Here is a 16677-nt window from a genome sequence, read left to right as displayed (position 1 = left end):
ATAAATCTAGACCAAGAGCTTAAACCTTTAAAATGTCAACAAAAATAATCTAAAAATGTTAGTTGAAACAGAGGTTATATGACATTGAAGATTAAAAGTTTTAGAGTGTCTTTTGATCAATTTTAAAGTATTTTTCAACAAGGGAATGTACTTTTTCAATATAAACCAATTAAAAAACTTATTTTATTGAAATGTGGATTCTTTCTTGATTGCAAAAATATATATTCACTTCTAATAAAAATTCAAATGACTAAAATAGACATAATGATTGATGGTACATAAACTAATAAACATTATAGTTTGTTATAATTAAAAGTTTTAAAATTTCAAGCCAATTCCTGGTAAAAAAGGTGAACTAATCTAAATTGTTGTTTAATTACAGATTATTGGAAATTTATCAAGTAAAGTATAGGACTTACTTGAATATCTTTTATATATTCATATTTATATTCATATTTCATTTTTTTTAAGATCTTGTTAATCCATGAATCATTTATCTTTCAAATATAATTTACAGAATCACTTTATGCAATGTAGATCAAAAGTAATTGGCAAAAATAAAACTATCATCCTTATAAATATCAAACATCTAATATACACATTTGTGTATTCAATTATGATGTCAAGTACTTGTGTATTAAGAATTAGATGTATATTGAGTGGTTTGTATAATTATGTAAGACTGAGGAGGATAGGTAATGTGGTCAATTTGATTGGCAGTTTAGGAGGTGGGGCTTTGTAATAAAAGGTCCACCTTGTCTCTGATTGTTTATTGATAATAACAGTTGTCAATCATACTAGTATTGAACCAATACCCACTTACCTAATAAATTTTTTTTTTAAATCCTGCACATCAACACACCTTAATGACATGCATTCTTGAATAAACTGCTCCAATAATATGCCCATTTTCACAGTATATATGTGTATTATGTGCTCATACATGATAACCATAGGGAACTATATTTCAGTGTGAATACATTTAGTAACAGTAGCTAACCTGTCCTGCTGTTAGAGAGGCCAGTGCCTAAGTAAAGATTTAGAACAAGTTCTAATCTTTCAAAAAAAAAGAGATCAACAAGACAAATAACAGCATATACAATTAAACATGAATTACTAAAGACCAAATCAATAAAGAAAAAAAACTATTGAGAGTCAAGAGATAAAAGAGCTATATCTCGCACAATTCCGTCATAGTTGTTTACAAAAAGTATAAGTGATGTCCATGTCCTCCTAATAAAATACATATCACAGAGATCAAGCTACTAGAGCTATATATTGTGTTATTAAGACGTGTAGATCAATCGGTCTATCTACAGAATGCCAGCTCAAAATGTTTAATAAAGCTATTTACAGTTCTTGTCCATTCCATTTGTTTTTGATACGTTTTGTTATTTGATTTTGCCATGTGATCATGGACTTTCCGAATTGATTTTCCACTGAGTTCAGTATTTTTTACTTTTTACCTATACTTTAACATAGGAACGAAATCTGGGGGGTACAAAAATCTCTAAGTTTTTGAAAGGGTATACTAGTATTTGAGTTTTTGTCAACATGTTTTACGGTTAAAAAGATCGACCTTAAATATAATGGTTTACGGGGAGTTGAGACAATATCAGATTTCTTTATACGTTCAATTACGAATGATAAAATTTTGGTGCAATCTTCTAGATAACATACTTGATCACAAGATTCCGTCAATGTTATATAAGTTGAAATATATGAATCAAAATAAATATGGAATCGAAACAAATGGTTGTTATTTATCAAAAGTATTTCTTTATAATGACGGAATGTTTAACATATGCAAGTTTCAAGATTGTATCTAAAAAAAATGGATTGTATAAAGCATTGAACAAAACTTACAAGATCAGTTTTGAGAAGCATGGCTTGCAAAATGCATATCAATCATTTAAATTATAAATTATTTAAAACAGAACGTCGGGATTTATAATTACCCGGCCACGTCCACTTGTATTTTTTGTCTATCTGATGACTTAAGCCTTTTTCAACTGATTTTTATAGTTCGTTCTTATGTGGTACTGTTATACCACTGTCCCAGGTTAGGGGGAGAGTTGGGATCCCTCTAACATGCTTAACCCCGCAACATTAATTATGTGCCTGTCCCAAGTCAAGAGCCTGTAATTTAGTGGTTGTCGTTTGTTTATGTGTTACATATTTGTTTTTCGTTAATTTGTTTACATAAATAAGGCCGTTAGTTTTCTCGTTTGAATTGTTTTACATTGTCTTATCGGGGCGTTTTATAGCTGACTATGCGGTATGGGCTTTGCTCATTGTTGAAGGCCGTATGGTGACCTTTAGTTGTTAATGTCTGTTTTATTTTGTCTTTTGTAGATAGTTGTCTCATTGGCAATCATACCACATCTTCTTTTTTATATAAATTTGAAAATTATATTTCAATTTTATCTTAAAATAAAGCACTGAAACTATGTACATTCAGATATGGCAATCATCATTTACCAGTGGAGACTGGCAGGTGTCAAAATTTTCAAAATCCCGAGAGAGTATGCCACCGTTTTGAATCAACTGACATCGTCGATGAATTCCTTTATGTATAATATATTTGTCCTTTAAAAAAAAAAAGATATATATATTTACCACACTAGTATTGTACAAATGTTAATACTCTTAAATTCAAAAAATGTATTCACTACAGTCAATATTGTCTTACTAGTAAACGTGTGTAGATTTATAAACTATATATCAGTAAAAAGTCTGTCCTCCTGGGTAAATTGCATTTATCTATGTACATTTCACACATGAAAAATATCTTGTATTGTATTTATTATCTTCTCTGTAACTTTAAAATCCAATTTATGAGAATAAAGATTTATCTATCTATTTACATATCCAAGTTTCATCCGTTTTCATTTCAAAACCTAGTAGCCACTTGCACATATAAGGTGAAATAAGATCACAGTTATAAGTACAACAATTTTCCACTATCCCATTCGATAACGTCACGGAAAGGTACAAAATGTATGTGATAACAATCGAACATGTGATACACTTTTCGTATCAAAAAATGGAGTTAACGTTGATTTAATGTTATTAACACATGTTTTGTACAGCTGCTATGTCCGTTTTATGGACAATAAATGCCAAAAATTAAGGTTGGTTATCAGCCCTAGGGGCCAATATCGATATCAGCCCTCAAAATCCATATTGAGCCCCTAAGTTTAAGTTCCGATAACCTGTCAATCAACAATTATTTGTAAACAAGTTGCCATCCGAAGCAGCTAGACTATCAGGTTTCTCACAAATCAAATGACGATGCATGTCAATTCATATGAAAAATGAGAATACATTGAAAAGAAATTTAGAAAGTTACGAATCTGCAGTAGTAGAAAAAAATTTGTAAAAATCAACAAAGTCACAAAGTTCCCGTACAATTTTGACGTCATATAGAATTAGTAGCGATATGATGTATCTTTTCGCAGCATTAATTGGAAACGTAACACTTCAAGTCGTTTAATATTTACAATTCTGATAATTAATTTATTAATTCATTGTACCACTTATTGCTGACCTGTTTTTGTATTGTTATGAGTTACAATTTATGACAAAAATAAGCAAAGACCCATCGAAACAACATCTGATAATGCCCGCGTCACACTGTCCCGATTTTTATATACAATGGACACCCGAATGCGAAAATTGTGAGTTTGTACGAAGTTGGTCCCGATCTCGTTAAAAGACCAAAAAGTGACCGAAGCAAGTACGGTAAATAACGAAGTCTATACGATGGTGCCGAAATTATATACGATAGCAAAAGATGGACATACGAAGGTTAACCGAAGACGGATATTTAAGTTCATATCTCAGCCGAAGCCTACACGATGGATCACGAAGGCTACACGATGGATTACGAAGGCTACACAATGGATTACGATGATGACGCGATGGCCATACGATGTCTAAAAGACGTCGTGTATAGCTTACGATGTATGGCAGGAAATCGATCTTTTTGTCTAATTTTAATAAAACTTAGTTTATTATCCCCTCGCCTACTACGTGTAAGTTGCGTGTAGATAAAATTGTTATATACATTCTAGAACCAAAATGGTCAAAACTTGGTTTGTGTTACTCGTAAAGAATATCTTAAGCGCTATTGACTTTAAAGTTCAAAGGTCAAGGTCACAGTGGCAGTTGTAATACAAGGCAATGTCACCCTTGTGGACACTCTAAAACCAATATGCTTCAAAAGATTTTAACCACATTTGGTATATTGTTCCTCCTTGTAATGATCTGACATGTTTTACCTTCAAGGCCAAAGGTCAAGGTCATGCAGATGGACTTGTTTTTTCTCCTTGAAATAGCATAATACACAGGAAATTGGTTGCTCATTTTTTACCTGCTGGTTCTAAAGACAATATTAAAGGTATTTCCAGTTACTGAATATTTTGGTTGATTTCTAAAAAAAATAGTTTATGTATCAAATATGCATATTGAATTTACCAGTTTCTGCATGTGTTATATACAAATATAGTGTCCATATTTGTCCCCAATATTTAACATGCGTGGGGATGCCATGCTCGGCATTGCCTTGTTTGAACTGTTAAGTGCGTGCACTAGTCTAAATAATCACCCATAGTTATTCCCATGTTTAATGATCTATCTTACAGGTAAGGTAATGGGCTCGTTGATCCTTTTTATTCAAAAAGAGCTCTTTCCAGAAGAATATAATAATAATATAGACAAAAGGAAGGATGTGGGAAAAGCAATAAATGCCGCAAAATATGACATATAGAAAACAAAATGGTTATGGAGTAAAGATTCGTGTGACAACAACTCAGACGATACATAAAAAATGAGAATAATGAAGAAAAAGTTATTTTATTTGGTCGGGTTGTTGTCTCTTTGACACAATCCCCATTTCCATTCTCAATTGTATTTCCTATATACGTGTACCTGCAGTGTTGGTGTACGAGGCGCGTGTATGATTTTCATTATGTTACTTGATATGAAAAATTCACAAAAAATAATATATATTTTACTTTTAAAAATATATCCAGAGCCTGCAATAGCTGCTCTTCTTGTTCCATTTGAATTAATAGAAACAACGCTGTCGCCTTTCTTGTTCTCATAGAGTCATATATATGATATGAGCTTCATGTTTTGTGAACGTCTTTCTTAACTGTCGTATTAGACTAACCAGTGCATATCGCGCATGGCATTTAAATGTATTTTAGCGTTAAAATTCACTTACATTTAGCTGGATTTTTCGACCTCGTAGTTCCATCTGGTCGCCTTCGTACTTTTATTCGATGTCAACACGACGGAATTTCGAGGTCTTCACGAAGTTGTGTTGTCATCGTAAGACCTTCAGGTAGCTTCGTGCTTCATTCGTGTAGACATCGTAATGTCAAAACTGCCCGATGGAAACGATGGAAATACGAAGGCAATACGATGTTCAAAGATGCATTCCCGGTGACATTACGATGGTGATGATGGTATTACGAACTCAATACGAACCCTCAACATCGGACGCACCTTCAGGGATTTTTTAACATGTTAAAAAATTTAGAACACCTTCCGAAGTTGTTCCCGAAGGCTAGAAAAAGTGGATGATGGTTCTACGAGGGCTAACGATGGCACTACGAATAGCCCGATCTAGATACGATCAGTCCCGATTTTGAAAATTTCCATAATCGTTTTGACATCGGCGTAAAAATCGGGACAGTGTGACGCGGGCACATACAAATTTTATAAAACTTTTAGATATTTGGATGATATTTTGGCTCTCAATAATGACAACTTCACTGTTTTTATTAATGAAAGTTATCCTGTTGAACTTACTTTAAATAAAGCTAATCCTAACAATGACCACTGCCCTTTCCTCGATCTTGGTATCTATATCACTAACGGAAAGCTGAATACTAAAATTTATGATAAAAGGAATGATTTTCCATTTCGTATCGTTAATTATTCGTTTTTAGATGGTGACCTTCCCTTGTTACCATCTTACGGTGTTTATATATCTCAACTTGTACGATTAGCTCGTGTATGTAACAATGTTTTAGATTTTAACGAGAGAAATTTATGTATTACTGAAAAATTATTACACAAGGGTTTTCGATATCACAAACTAGTCAAAAAATTTACTAAATTTTATCATCGGTATAAAGACATCATTCGTAAATATAGCTTAACATGCAGACTTCTTACACATTCAGGTATTTCACATCCAATGTTTATGAAAATATTCTTTATAAAGCACAAAGGTGTCAGTATTCACCTCAGAAACTTAGAAAACACTTGAATATACTTATAAAGAAGGGATATAATTACGATGCTGTTGTCAAGTCATTAAAGATTACATATTTTGGCGTTAATATTGAGTCACTGATAAGGTCTTTGCATCGGAACTAAACACATTTATTCATAAACATAACAGTTGTTGGCATGACACGGGTTATGTTCCTCTCATATATTTTATGATGGTATGATACTAAACCCCTAACGGGACGGATTGTGCCTGATGTTCATATGATGAAATCATAATCTTTCAGTCAGTTTAAGTGAAGTCTGGAGCTGGCATGTCAGTTAACTGCTAGTAGTCGGTTGTTATTTATGTATTATTGTCATTTTGTTTATTTTCGTTGGTTACACCTTCTGACATCAGACTCGGACTTCTCTTGAACTGAATTATAATGTGCGTATTGTTATGCGTTTACTTTTCTACATTGGTAAGAGGTCTAGGGGAGGGTTGAGATCTCACAAACATGTTTAACCCCGTCGCATTTTTGCGCCTGTCCCAAGTCAGGAGGATCTGGCCTTTGTTAGTCTTGTATTATTTTAATTTTTGTTTCTTGTGTACAATTTGGAAATTAGTATGGCGTTCATTATCACTGAACTAGTATATATGTGTTGAGGGGCCAGCTGAAGGACGCCTCAGGGTGCGGGAATTTCTCCCTTCATTGAAGACCTTTTGGTGACCTTCTGCTGTTGCTTTTTTTTATTTGGTCGGGTTGTTGTCTCTTTGACACATTCCCCATTTCCATTCTCAGTGTTATTTGCTAAACTTTTTACAAAAAAATTATTACTCGGACTGTTACCAACTTTGTTAACTAACTTTGATACATTTTTTTTTATTTTTCTCGTTTAATGTTCTTTTCTGAATTTTTGTTGAAAATATCAAACATAGCTTGGTATATGTTATCTTTTTCTCTTGCTTGGAAATATGTGACAATTAGATCATAACATGTCATTTTCCATATAGCCCACGGTATCAGCCCAAGACACATATCAAGCCACTGCCTGAAGCTCCTGGCTTGATATGGGAGTCTAGGGCTGATACCAGGGCCAATATGTAAACTGACATGTAATGATCTATTATTATCATACAGTAAAAATCATATGATATTTAGTCTAAATATTTGATGATTATGTTATATCAACTATAATAGTTCATCTTAAATATGTTAATCTGGATAAAACGATAATCTTCTAAAAGATAACAATATGACAAAAATATAGATATTGACATTCAATTAGTTATATCATATGATTTGAATATAATTTTGTATTCATTTATCAAAGCAATCAACATGAAAGGGATAACATTTTGCTAAAAAAAAAAATATTTGAGGCCAAATATGTTCCTTTCCTTCTGTCCAATTTATATAGTTATTGTTTTACATTGTGATTTCAGGGCCTTTTATAGCGGATTATGTAATATGGCTTTTGCTCATTGTTCAAGACCACATCTTCATTATATATATGTTACAGTGAATTTGTATAATCAGGGATTATGTAGAATCCCTGATTTTGCAGGGAATATTTAGAATAACTAAAATCATTAGTAATTATATATAATCCCTGAAAATGACCAGTGATTTTACATAATCACTGAACATTTTAATAACTATTCTACATATTCCCTAATATGATTTCAGGGATTATGAATAATTTGATGATTCTTTGTTTGACAAAAAAAAATATGGACAAATCATATTTTTTTTCTTCCATTAATTTCTTGCCAGATGAAATAATTTTGCTTTTAAACACAGAGGATGATCTAAAAGATATAACCAACACAGGATTTCGAGATAAAGTTGAAGACTTCAAAATTAATAATATCAACACTCCCTTTATAGCAATAGCTTTACATGTATTGTTTGTTTATTAAAAGACAATATCAAATGAATATTCAGGTGAAAAGAAGATGTGGTGTTAGTGCCAATGAGACAACTATCAACAAGAGACGAAAATGACACAGAAATTAACATTTATAGGTCAAAGTACGGCCTTCAACAATGAGCAACGCCAATTCAAACGAGAAAACTAACGGCCTTATGTATGCTCTATTTTTAAATCCACAACGTATGTTATTTGTGATACATGTAAAGCAAATGGTGAAGAAGATTATGGAACATCTGTTTTGTGTGGGGTTTTTTTGGGGGTTAAAATGAAAAAGACTTTTAAACTGTGAGAACTAATCTAAATGTAGGAAAAACAGGCAGGACTTCGGATTGACACATAGAAACAAATTTTAGAGGAATCTTGCATTTGATGTTTCTCATAGCAATTCCACATGGTAAAAAAGGAAAGGGAAACCCGAAAAAAAAATAATGACAATTGTTTAAAAAAAGTCTGAAAAAGGATATCATCTGACTACAAAACATGGTAACTTTCTTGCTCGAACCAGTTCAAGGTTGCAAATTCACTTCTTTTGTTAGGCGGGGGGGGGGGGGGGGTACCTTCAGATGTTTTACCGAACACTTTATTTTCATTTATGTGTGTCGTTAAAATCTGATTCGATATGTGCAGGAAAAGGTTTTCTAAAATGTGGATATTGTTGTAAAAACAGATTTGAAGCATATTATTTTGATATATTGTGTTTCACCTTTTCATGTAGTGTGCCTTACATTTAAAAAAAATTGGGTTATCATTGTGAAATATTGTGCTTAATATTTTACAATTTATGTTACTTTATAATGATGTTTTTATGTGATTCTATAGAATTAATTATTTCAATTTTATTCATTTTCTTTATAAATAAAGCTATTTCTTCATTTTAGTTATTATGTAGAATCCCTGACGTTTTTTCTAGTGATTATACATAATCCCTGAAAATTTGAGAAATTATATATAATCCCTAAACTAGCCAGTGATTCTACATAATCCCTGAAAATGTCAGGGATTCTACATAATTACTGATTATACAAATTCACTGTAACATATATATATATATTTATATATATAACGTATTGATTTTTAAAAAAGTTTGAAATGCTGTAATTGAGCCCAGTCTAGCTTTAATAAAAAGTTTTCGTCTTTTTTTTTTTATTTCGGATAAGACAAGATTTTAATTTTAGTGATTAACAACTTCAAACAAACCAAAAGACAAAAGATCATAAATGTATGCTGTAATTCCAGGTTTACCAAATGTTCTAAAATGTTGGTTGAATTTGGCGCAGCAGTTTCAGAAAAGAAAATTTTGTAAAAAATAGAAATTACTATAAAGGGCAATATCTTCTTAATGGGTCAACTGACCATTTAAGTTATGTGATCTTACTTTGCTAAACTGTTGTTTTAAGTTTATTTCTATCTATAATAAAACTTTTAAAAATACCTTTAAATTATCGATTCAGGGTCAGCATAATTATAGGTTTTCCGATTTGTCTGAAAATTGCAGGGCAGATATATCTTGACCTGATGAACATATTATTCCAGTCAGATTTGCTCTAAATGTTTTAGTTTTAGAGGTATAGACAAAAAACTACATCATTTGCCCCTTTATTTTAATTTCTAGCCATGTCGGCTATGTTGCTTTGCGGACCGGGTCATCGAACACATTTTTAAACTACATACCCTAATGATAATTGTGGCCATGTTTGATTAAGTTTTGCCCAGCAGTTTCAGAGGAGAGGAGTTTTTTAAAAGTTAACGACGGCCAATAGACGACAGATGACGGACGACGACGAACAACAGACGTCAATTGATAAAAAAACTCACGGGCAAGGTGAAATAAAAAGAAGGATGTGTTCATAGTTCACGGATGGCCCATCCGCACTATTCTTTTTTATGTTCAATGGACAGTAAACAAGGGGGTTCTCTAATTTTGGCATTCATGTTAGAAAGATCATTTCATAAGGAACATGTGTACTAAGTTTCAAGTTGATTGGACTTCAACTTCACAAAAATTACCTCGACCAAAAACTTTAACCTGAAGTAGGACGATCGGACGGACGGACGGTACGACAGACGAATGGACGGACAACAAAACCCACAGACAAGAACACATAATGCACATAAATGGGGCATAAAAACCTGATATGTGTTACTTACCTCTTTTTCACATTCAATTCATCATTTTCACAAAAATCATTAGCATCATGTCCAAAACTTCCTTTTCGGAGCAATTTTGTGATGTGAGCTACAAGTATGCATTGAACTTCTGAATCTTCTACTTCATGTAAAACTTTAGCAATAGCTTTAAATTTGAATTGATTGATCAATTCAAAAACCGAATTTTCTAAAAGACACATGACGTCGTCCTGCTCTCTTACATATTTTGTTTGTATAATGTCACGTAATCGTAGGTATGTTCGACTGATTATTTTAAAATCATCCTTCTCATATTTTTGGACTGTTTTTGTTTCTAATCCATTTCTAAACCACTGTAAAATGAATTGGCCAATTTCAGGTCCAGACGCAGTTAAATTTTCGTAATTAAGCATTGCGATCAATATTTCCAACGAATTTTCAGAGTAGGCTGTTTTCGATCTGGATAAATTTTCAATCAGATTAATTTGCAAGTTTGAGGGCAGAAAAAGATTATCATCTGCAAGAATTTTCAGAAGTAACTGAAATTCGTTCTCACTCACTACAGATTCCTTGGAAATACACGAAAGAATTGCTTTTTCAGATTCATTGATGAATTTCTTTGAAGGTTGAAAATTAAATATTGCTGTACTTTCCCACGTTGACAAAACGTAATGCAACTCTTTCCTAATACCATATTTTGTTACAGCCTCGCAATTGCGAGAATTCAGAACAGATTCAAACTGTTTTACAGCTTGATTATTAATTTTCGAAATAAAAAATAGAAGTAATTCAACTAGCATTTCTCTATCCAATTGCTTTGCGATTCTTGAAAGGGGAGCATTATTTTCCTCATTCATTATTAATAATAAATTTTTCCATTGAAAAATATCAGTTTTAACATATAATGGAAAACTTCCATACTGATTTTGGCATTCATCTATTATTTTCATTAATACATCTGTGCTTGCAAATCCGTATACTATATCTATCAATAATAAGACAGATGCTGATTTCACGTGCACAATTTTGCAAATATTTTTCAAAACTGAAACTATTGGTTCAATATAAGCTTGGGGTATTTCTTCCTTTTTGATATATCTAAAAGAATCTATTGTCGATTTGGCAGTAGGAATGTCCAACATCGTAAGAGAATTGTGTGAAATGATTTGTTTTTCCGATAAGACGACAAAAAGAAAATAAGAAAATGCTATTAAATTCCTTGAGTGCTTTTTGATTTTTTCTTTAACACTTTCGATTAACGACTTCTGATTGCATTTCTGAAAAGTTCCATATTTATCAAATACAATTCCATAATCACCCTTCTTGCTTTTTTCCTTATTAATAACTTTCACATCATGTTGGTTTGTCATAGTTTCTATCTGTAACAGTGCATCTGGAAGATTGGACGGCGAAACGTTGTTGATTATATCAATAACAAATTCACATACCCCATCTGTTCCAAAAGTCTTAAAATCATTAGTCAGTCCTATAAAGACACACTGTGATCCTGATTGATCAAGGAAAATTGAATTTATTTTCTTGTCATTAGAAGCCTTAAAATATCCTGCTACGTTATATGTAACCTCAATTGAAAACATAAAGTTTTCATGCAGTTGTTCTGGAAGAGATATATCTCTTTTCCATACGTGTGTACCTTTGACCTTGTATAATCTATCTCTGCTATTTCCATGTGCTAATTCCACCATCTGGACATCATATTTGTCTTTCAGATCCAGGTACACTGCTACACATTTTTTTCGTAAGTTCTGAATAGAAAATATAAGGATATAAATATTCAATGTCTGATTGAGTTTGAGAATTCCTAACTAAGCGATTGTGAAGCACGAGTTTTTTTAAGTTTTGTTTTCGTTTGATCTAAGATCTTGTTTATGAGAAAACCATGCAATCTGTCAAAAAACATCCCGTACGCAAGTTTAGACATATATCTGGAAGGGTGACACGTAGAGACTCTGTGTATATGTAATCAAAAGTAAAACTATTCCTTTCTATAAATGGAATACATCAAGTATTTTCCTGTGCCAAAAAAATTTCATCTTTGAAAAACAATGCACACATAATATAAATTACAAGCATCAAAATTGAGCAATCCGAGGGCTTTATATAACTCGTATTAAACAACAATCTTTTTATTCTAATTAAATAGAATCTTTAATATTTTACATATCAGGTCATAAATTCCGTTATTTCATTCATTTGTTTAGTAGTTATAACAATACAAATAGCTGTTTTAATATTGTTCATTCTAAATCATTTATTTATGTTTATATAGAATGTCAAAATTAACCTGTTTGTGCCTCAGTTTAAATTACCTCCCCTGTATCTTCTCTTATAGTATAGTTAACATTGGTGACAAAAAGGGACAGGACAAATTGTATGTCCTCACTCCTTTTCCCCCAATCATTGTGGATAACAAACTTAGTTTTGATAGTAAATAGCAAGTATAAGTTATTTGTATAATACATGTTAAATGTATGTTCTAAAAATCCTTTCCAAATTTATCATCAACAGCGGTCACTGATATCTTATATAATATCTAATATATCAGTGACCGCATTATATTCCAGTGAAAATAAAGAGAATAAAGAGATACGCAATATATTAGACATAAACTGGAGATCAAACATTGTTATATATCTAGATCCGTTAACGTCAACGCATCTGATATGAGTGGATAATTTGAACGACCACTATAAACACTTGTAAGATAATAACAAAAAACAGATTCACTACATTAATTGCAATTTTATAAAATAAACGGAGATATCATAATAAGTATACGGTTTTTACCAATGTTCGGTAATTTTATCCACATGTGTATATAATTACACACATCAACATTGAACAATTCACCGTAAGTTGAAAAAAAAACACACACAGATTTTTTGACTGTTTAAATTAAATTAATCATCAGAATTATTCAAATATAGTTAATATGAGGTCCCTTCAAAATGAACTATGAATTAGTTTTTTTTTTGAAACACAGGATTTGAAGAACTGAGAAGTATCAACAGCTTTCTTTTTTTCATGTAAATATTTTATAAAGCGAGCTCTTTATACTTAAAATAGTGTAACGCATGCAATTTTTATTACCGGATTTGTTTTAATAAATATTTTATATTTTTTTCTATAGGAATCTGTACCAGTTTGTTGAATAGTCGTTGAAAACTTTACAAAAAATTGCTTTGAGTACCTATTTTAACTTTCTAAATATTTTATATTTGAAGCAGCAAAGCAATTTTCATTGGTGTGTGGCAGACAATGCAGACGTTGGGTAAAACTTTTGCTCTTAACTTTCTTGTCTCCGACGGATGATTATTCTCAATAAAAATCAAACCACATCGTCCTGCTTTATATATTTATATTACCGCCTAAACATTTCTAGAAATATAATTGGGTAAGAGCAACCGCTAGGAGAGTGTATATGCCATATAAGGTTAATAGGGTTCCATTTTAGGTTTGTAGGCGGGGACTATTTCAATGCACGGTTAGAAGTGCTGATAAGTCTCTTTATTAAAACTTCACGGTGTTGAGGAAATATCTTAAAGGTTTCAAAAGACGATGAAATTGATGATGAACGATTGAAATGAATTCATGAAAACACATGTACATTGTTGTGAAGCTAACACGTTTTCTTTTTGTACCAATGGAAGTATGATAATGATGGAAGTTTTCAATGACCTTGACGGGCCGTACAGCCCATGGACGTCGGCTTATGGAAGTATAGGTTCTTAACACTAATGTAAATAAGACTTGATCACTTTGATAGACCATTAGTATAAATACCCCATGTTTATGATGTTAAGAAATTTGGTAAGATAAATTCGTTACATAGAGTGCTAGTGATCTTATACGATATCATTGGGGTCAGAAAATTCCATATGGTGATTGGAGCTTCGCTCCCAACCCCCATATATCTTATTATGTCACTAACAGACCATGAAACTAATAATATCCTGTCATTCTTAGGTATTTTACAAGGAAAACTAGATTTACAAATATATATCCAGCAGAATAATATGGGGAAGATTGATCATTTATATTGTACTTTGAATTGCCGGAAATGAGTTTTGAATAATATTTTATAATAAATTGATTTACGACCACAGAGGTCCAACATTGAACAGTTGAGGTAATATGAACAAAATATTCGCGTCTGCATTTAGATTGTAATAAAATAATTGACTCATCACAGGTTTCTGACTAACTTTAGTCAAAGAACTTAGAATCGGTTATATGATTTGAACTGATATTCAATTTTTTGCTTCTGTGCAAAACACTATTCTGTTGCGAATTGACCCTCCCCCCAAAATATTAACATTTTTTTTTTGCTTTCGTGCAATACACTATGATGTTGCAAATTGACCCCTACCTCCCAAAATGTTTATCTCTGTAACCTCTTTTTTTTGCCCAAAAATATTAGAAGAAATTTTCCTGTTAATTACTTAAATCTTTTTTTCACTTCCCCCTTTTTACCAAAATAAATGTTCTTTCTCTCGAGATATGGTCATAATCTCAATTCAATTTCCAAAGGCCTTTGCAACCCTCGTTATCCTTTTAAATACAATAGAAAAGTCTTAAAAATAGAAAATGACATACACAATCATGGCTAAGATTAATATACATTTATCAGCATTTCAAATAGTAACTTGACAGCTAATCAACACAAGACAATATTCCATTTCTTTATACATAATTTAAAAGCCGTGTAAGGGAGGTAATTTAAACTTTATGTTTGAATTACCTCCCTCAAGCTGTTTTTTAATTATGTATAAAGAAATGTACTTTAAAAGTAATTGACCCTTGTTTTCCCCTTTTTGTCCCTAATTCATAAACGGTTTGAGTCATTTCCCCTGGAAGTCAATCCTAATCATCCGTTTGTGGTATAAAACAATTCTTTTTGTATAATTTCAGAAAGACCCATAAACCGTTCCTAAATTATTGTCTGGAAACTAGAAAAAATGCTTTTGGTGTTCCCCTCCCTAACTCCTAAAATTTTCGGATTATAACACCTAAAATCAATCCCAACCTTCCTATAGTGGTTATTACCTCAAACCTTTATCTCCGGTGTATATTCAATCGCGTAGGTATCGATAAATAGAGGCTCTAAGGACCCTGTGTCGCTCACCTGATATTTTTATTTACGATTGATGCATGAAAGAACGCATCCGTTATTTTTTTTGCTCCAATTTTAAGATATATAAGTAACAAACTGCATTTCCCCCTATATTTTATTTTTAGTCATGTCTGCAATTTTAGTTTGTAGGTAGGGTCATTGTACACATTTTCCTTAAAATTGCGAACTCTGAAGCAGTAACCCCACAATGGATTGTCGGATTCGTCTGAAGGGGGAAAAGCAGCACAGATGGTTCACATTGGAATAATGATATTATGTTTAAAACCACGTCCTAGCGGGAATTCTGATATGTTGAAAAACTCTTCCTCCAAAGGTAAGAAATATAAAGTTTCCAAAACAATAATAGGGAGAAGACATCATAAGTACGTTTCACTTGTATCTGATCATTTTTTGCATTGAACAAGTACAATATGTTTAATCAAAATGCCCTTAACATAGATATAAAATTCATCATTTATTAGGGTTGTTGTGGGCTCAAATGGGAATACTGATAATATGTTAAATAAGAATTTGTCCATCATGTCCATAGTACAGAGATGTGCACTCGCACTAACATATGCTATGCTCAGTGGGCCGTTGAATTGGGATCAAAACTCTTACCAAAAACTACCTTGACCAAATATTTTTACCTAAAGCGGGACAGATGATCGAACAGACAGACAAACATACGAACGGACGGAAGACGCACAGATCAGAAAACATGATGGCTTCCACTGTCTTAGGTAGAGCATACAAACACATATTAATGAAAATATACTGAACGACTATAGAATCGCTACACTCATTTTGTTGATTTTTTTTACCAAATCTTATTTGATTCTCTTATAACTTCTGTTCATGCTTATATATCATACTTCCTTCTCCTTACAAAACATCAAAATCTGACTTTACTTGTGGTTACTGAACATACCGAATTTTTGAAAAAGCGAAATTTTGGACCCATGAAAGCTTGTTTCAGTTTTTTTTTGCTCTATAAAACAGTTCTTTCAATCCTTTGCCTCACTTAATTTTGTTTTAAAATGTTGTATCTCCATTTTGCTAAGACTGAGAAATAAAAAACTGAATAAGCCCTTAAGAATACTGCAAACATGAAAACATAAACATACTGCAACCATACTTTAAGACTTCAGACACTCGTCTTATATGTATTGTTCTTCGGACAACGAAACAAGTAGACCAGATTTGTTTCTGGCCATCAATGAACAGTTCAACGTGTAGTGACATCGCAC

Source organism: Mytilus trossulus, chromosome 7 (assembly GCF_036588685.1).
Source record: "Mytilus trossulus isolate FHL-02 chromosome 7, PNRI_Mtr1.1.1.hap1, whole genome shotgun sequence".
NCBI lineage: Eukaryota > Metazoa > Mollusca > Bivalvia > Mytilida > Mytilidae > Mytilus > Mytilus trossulus.
This window is presented reverse-complemented; position numbering follows the sequence as displayed.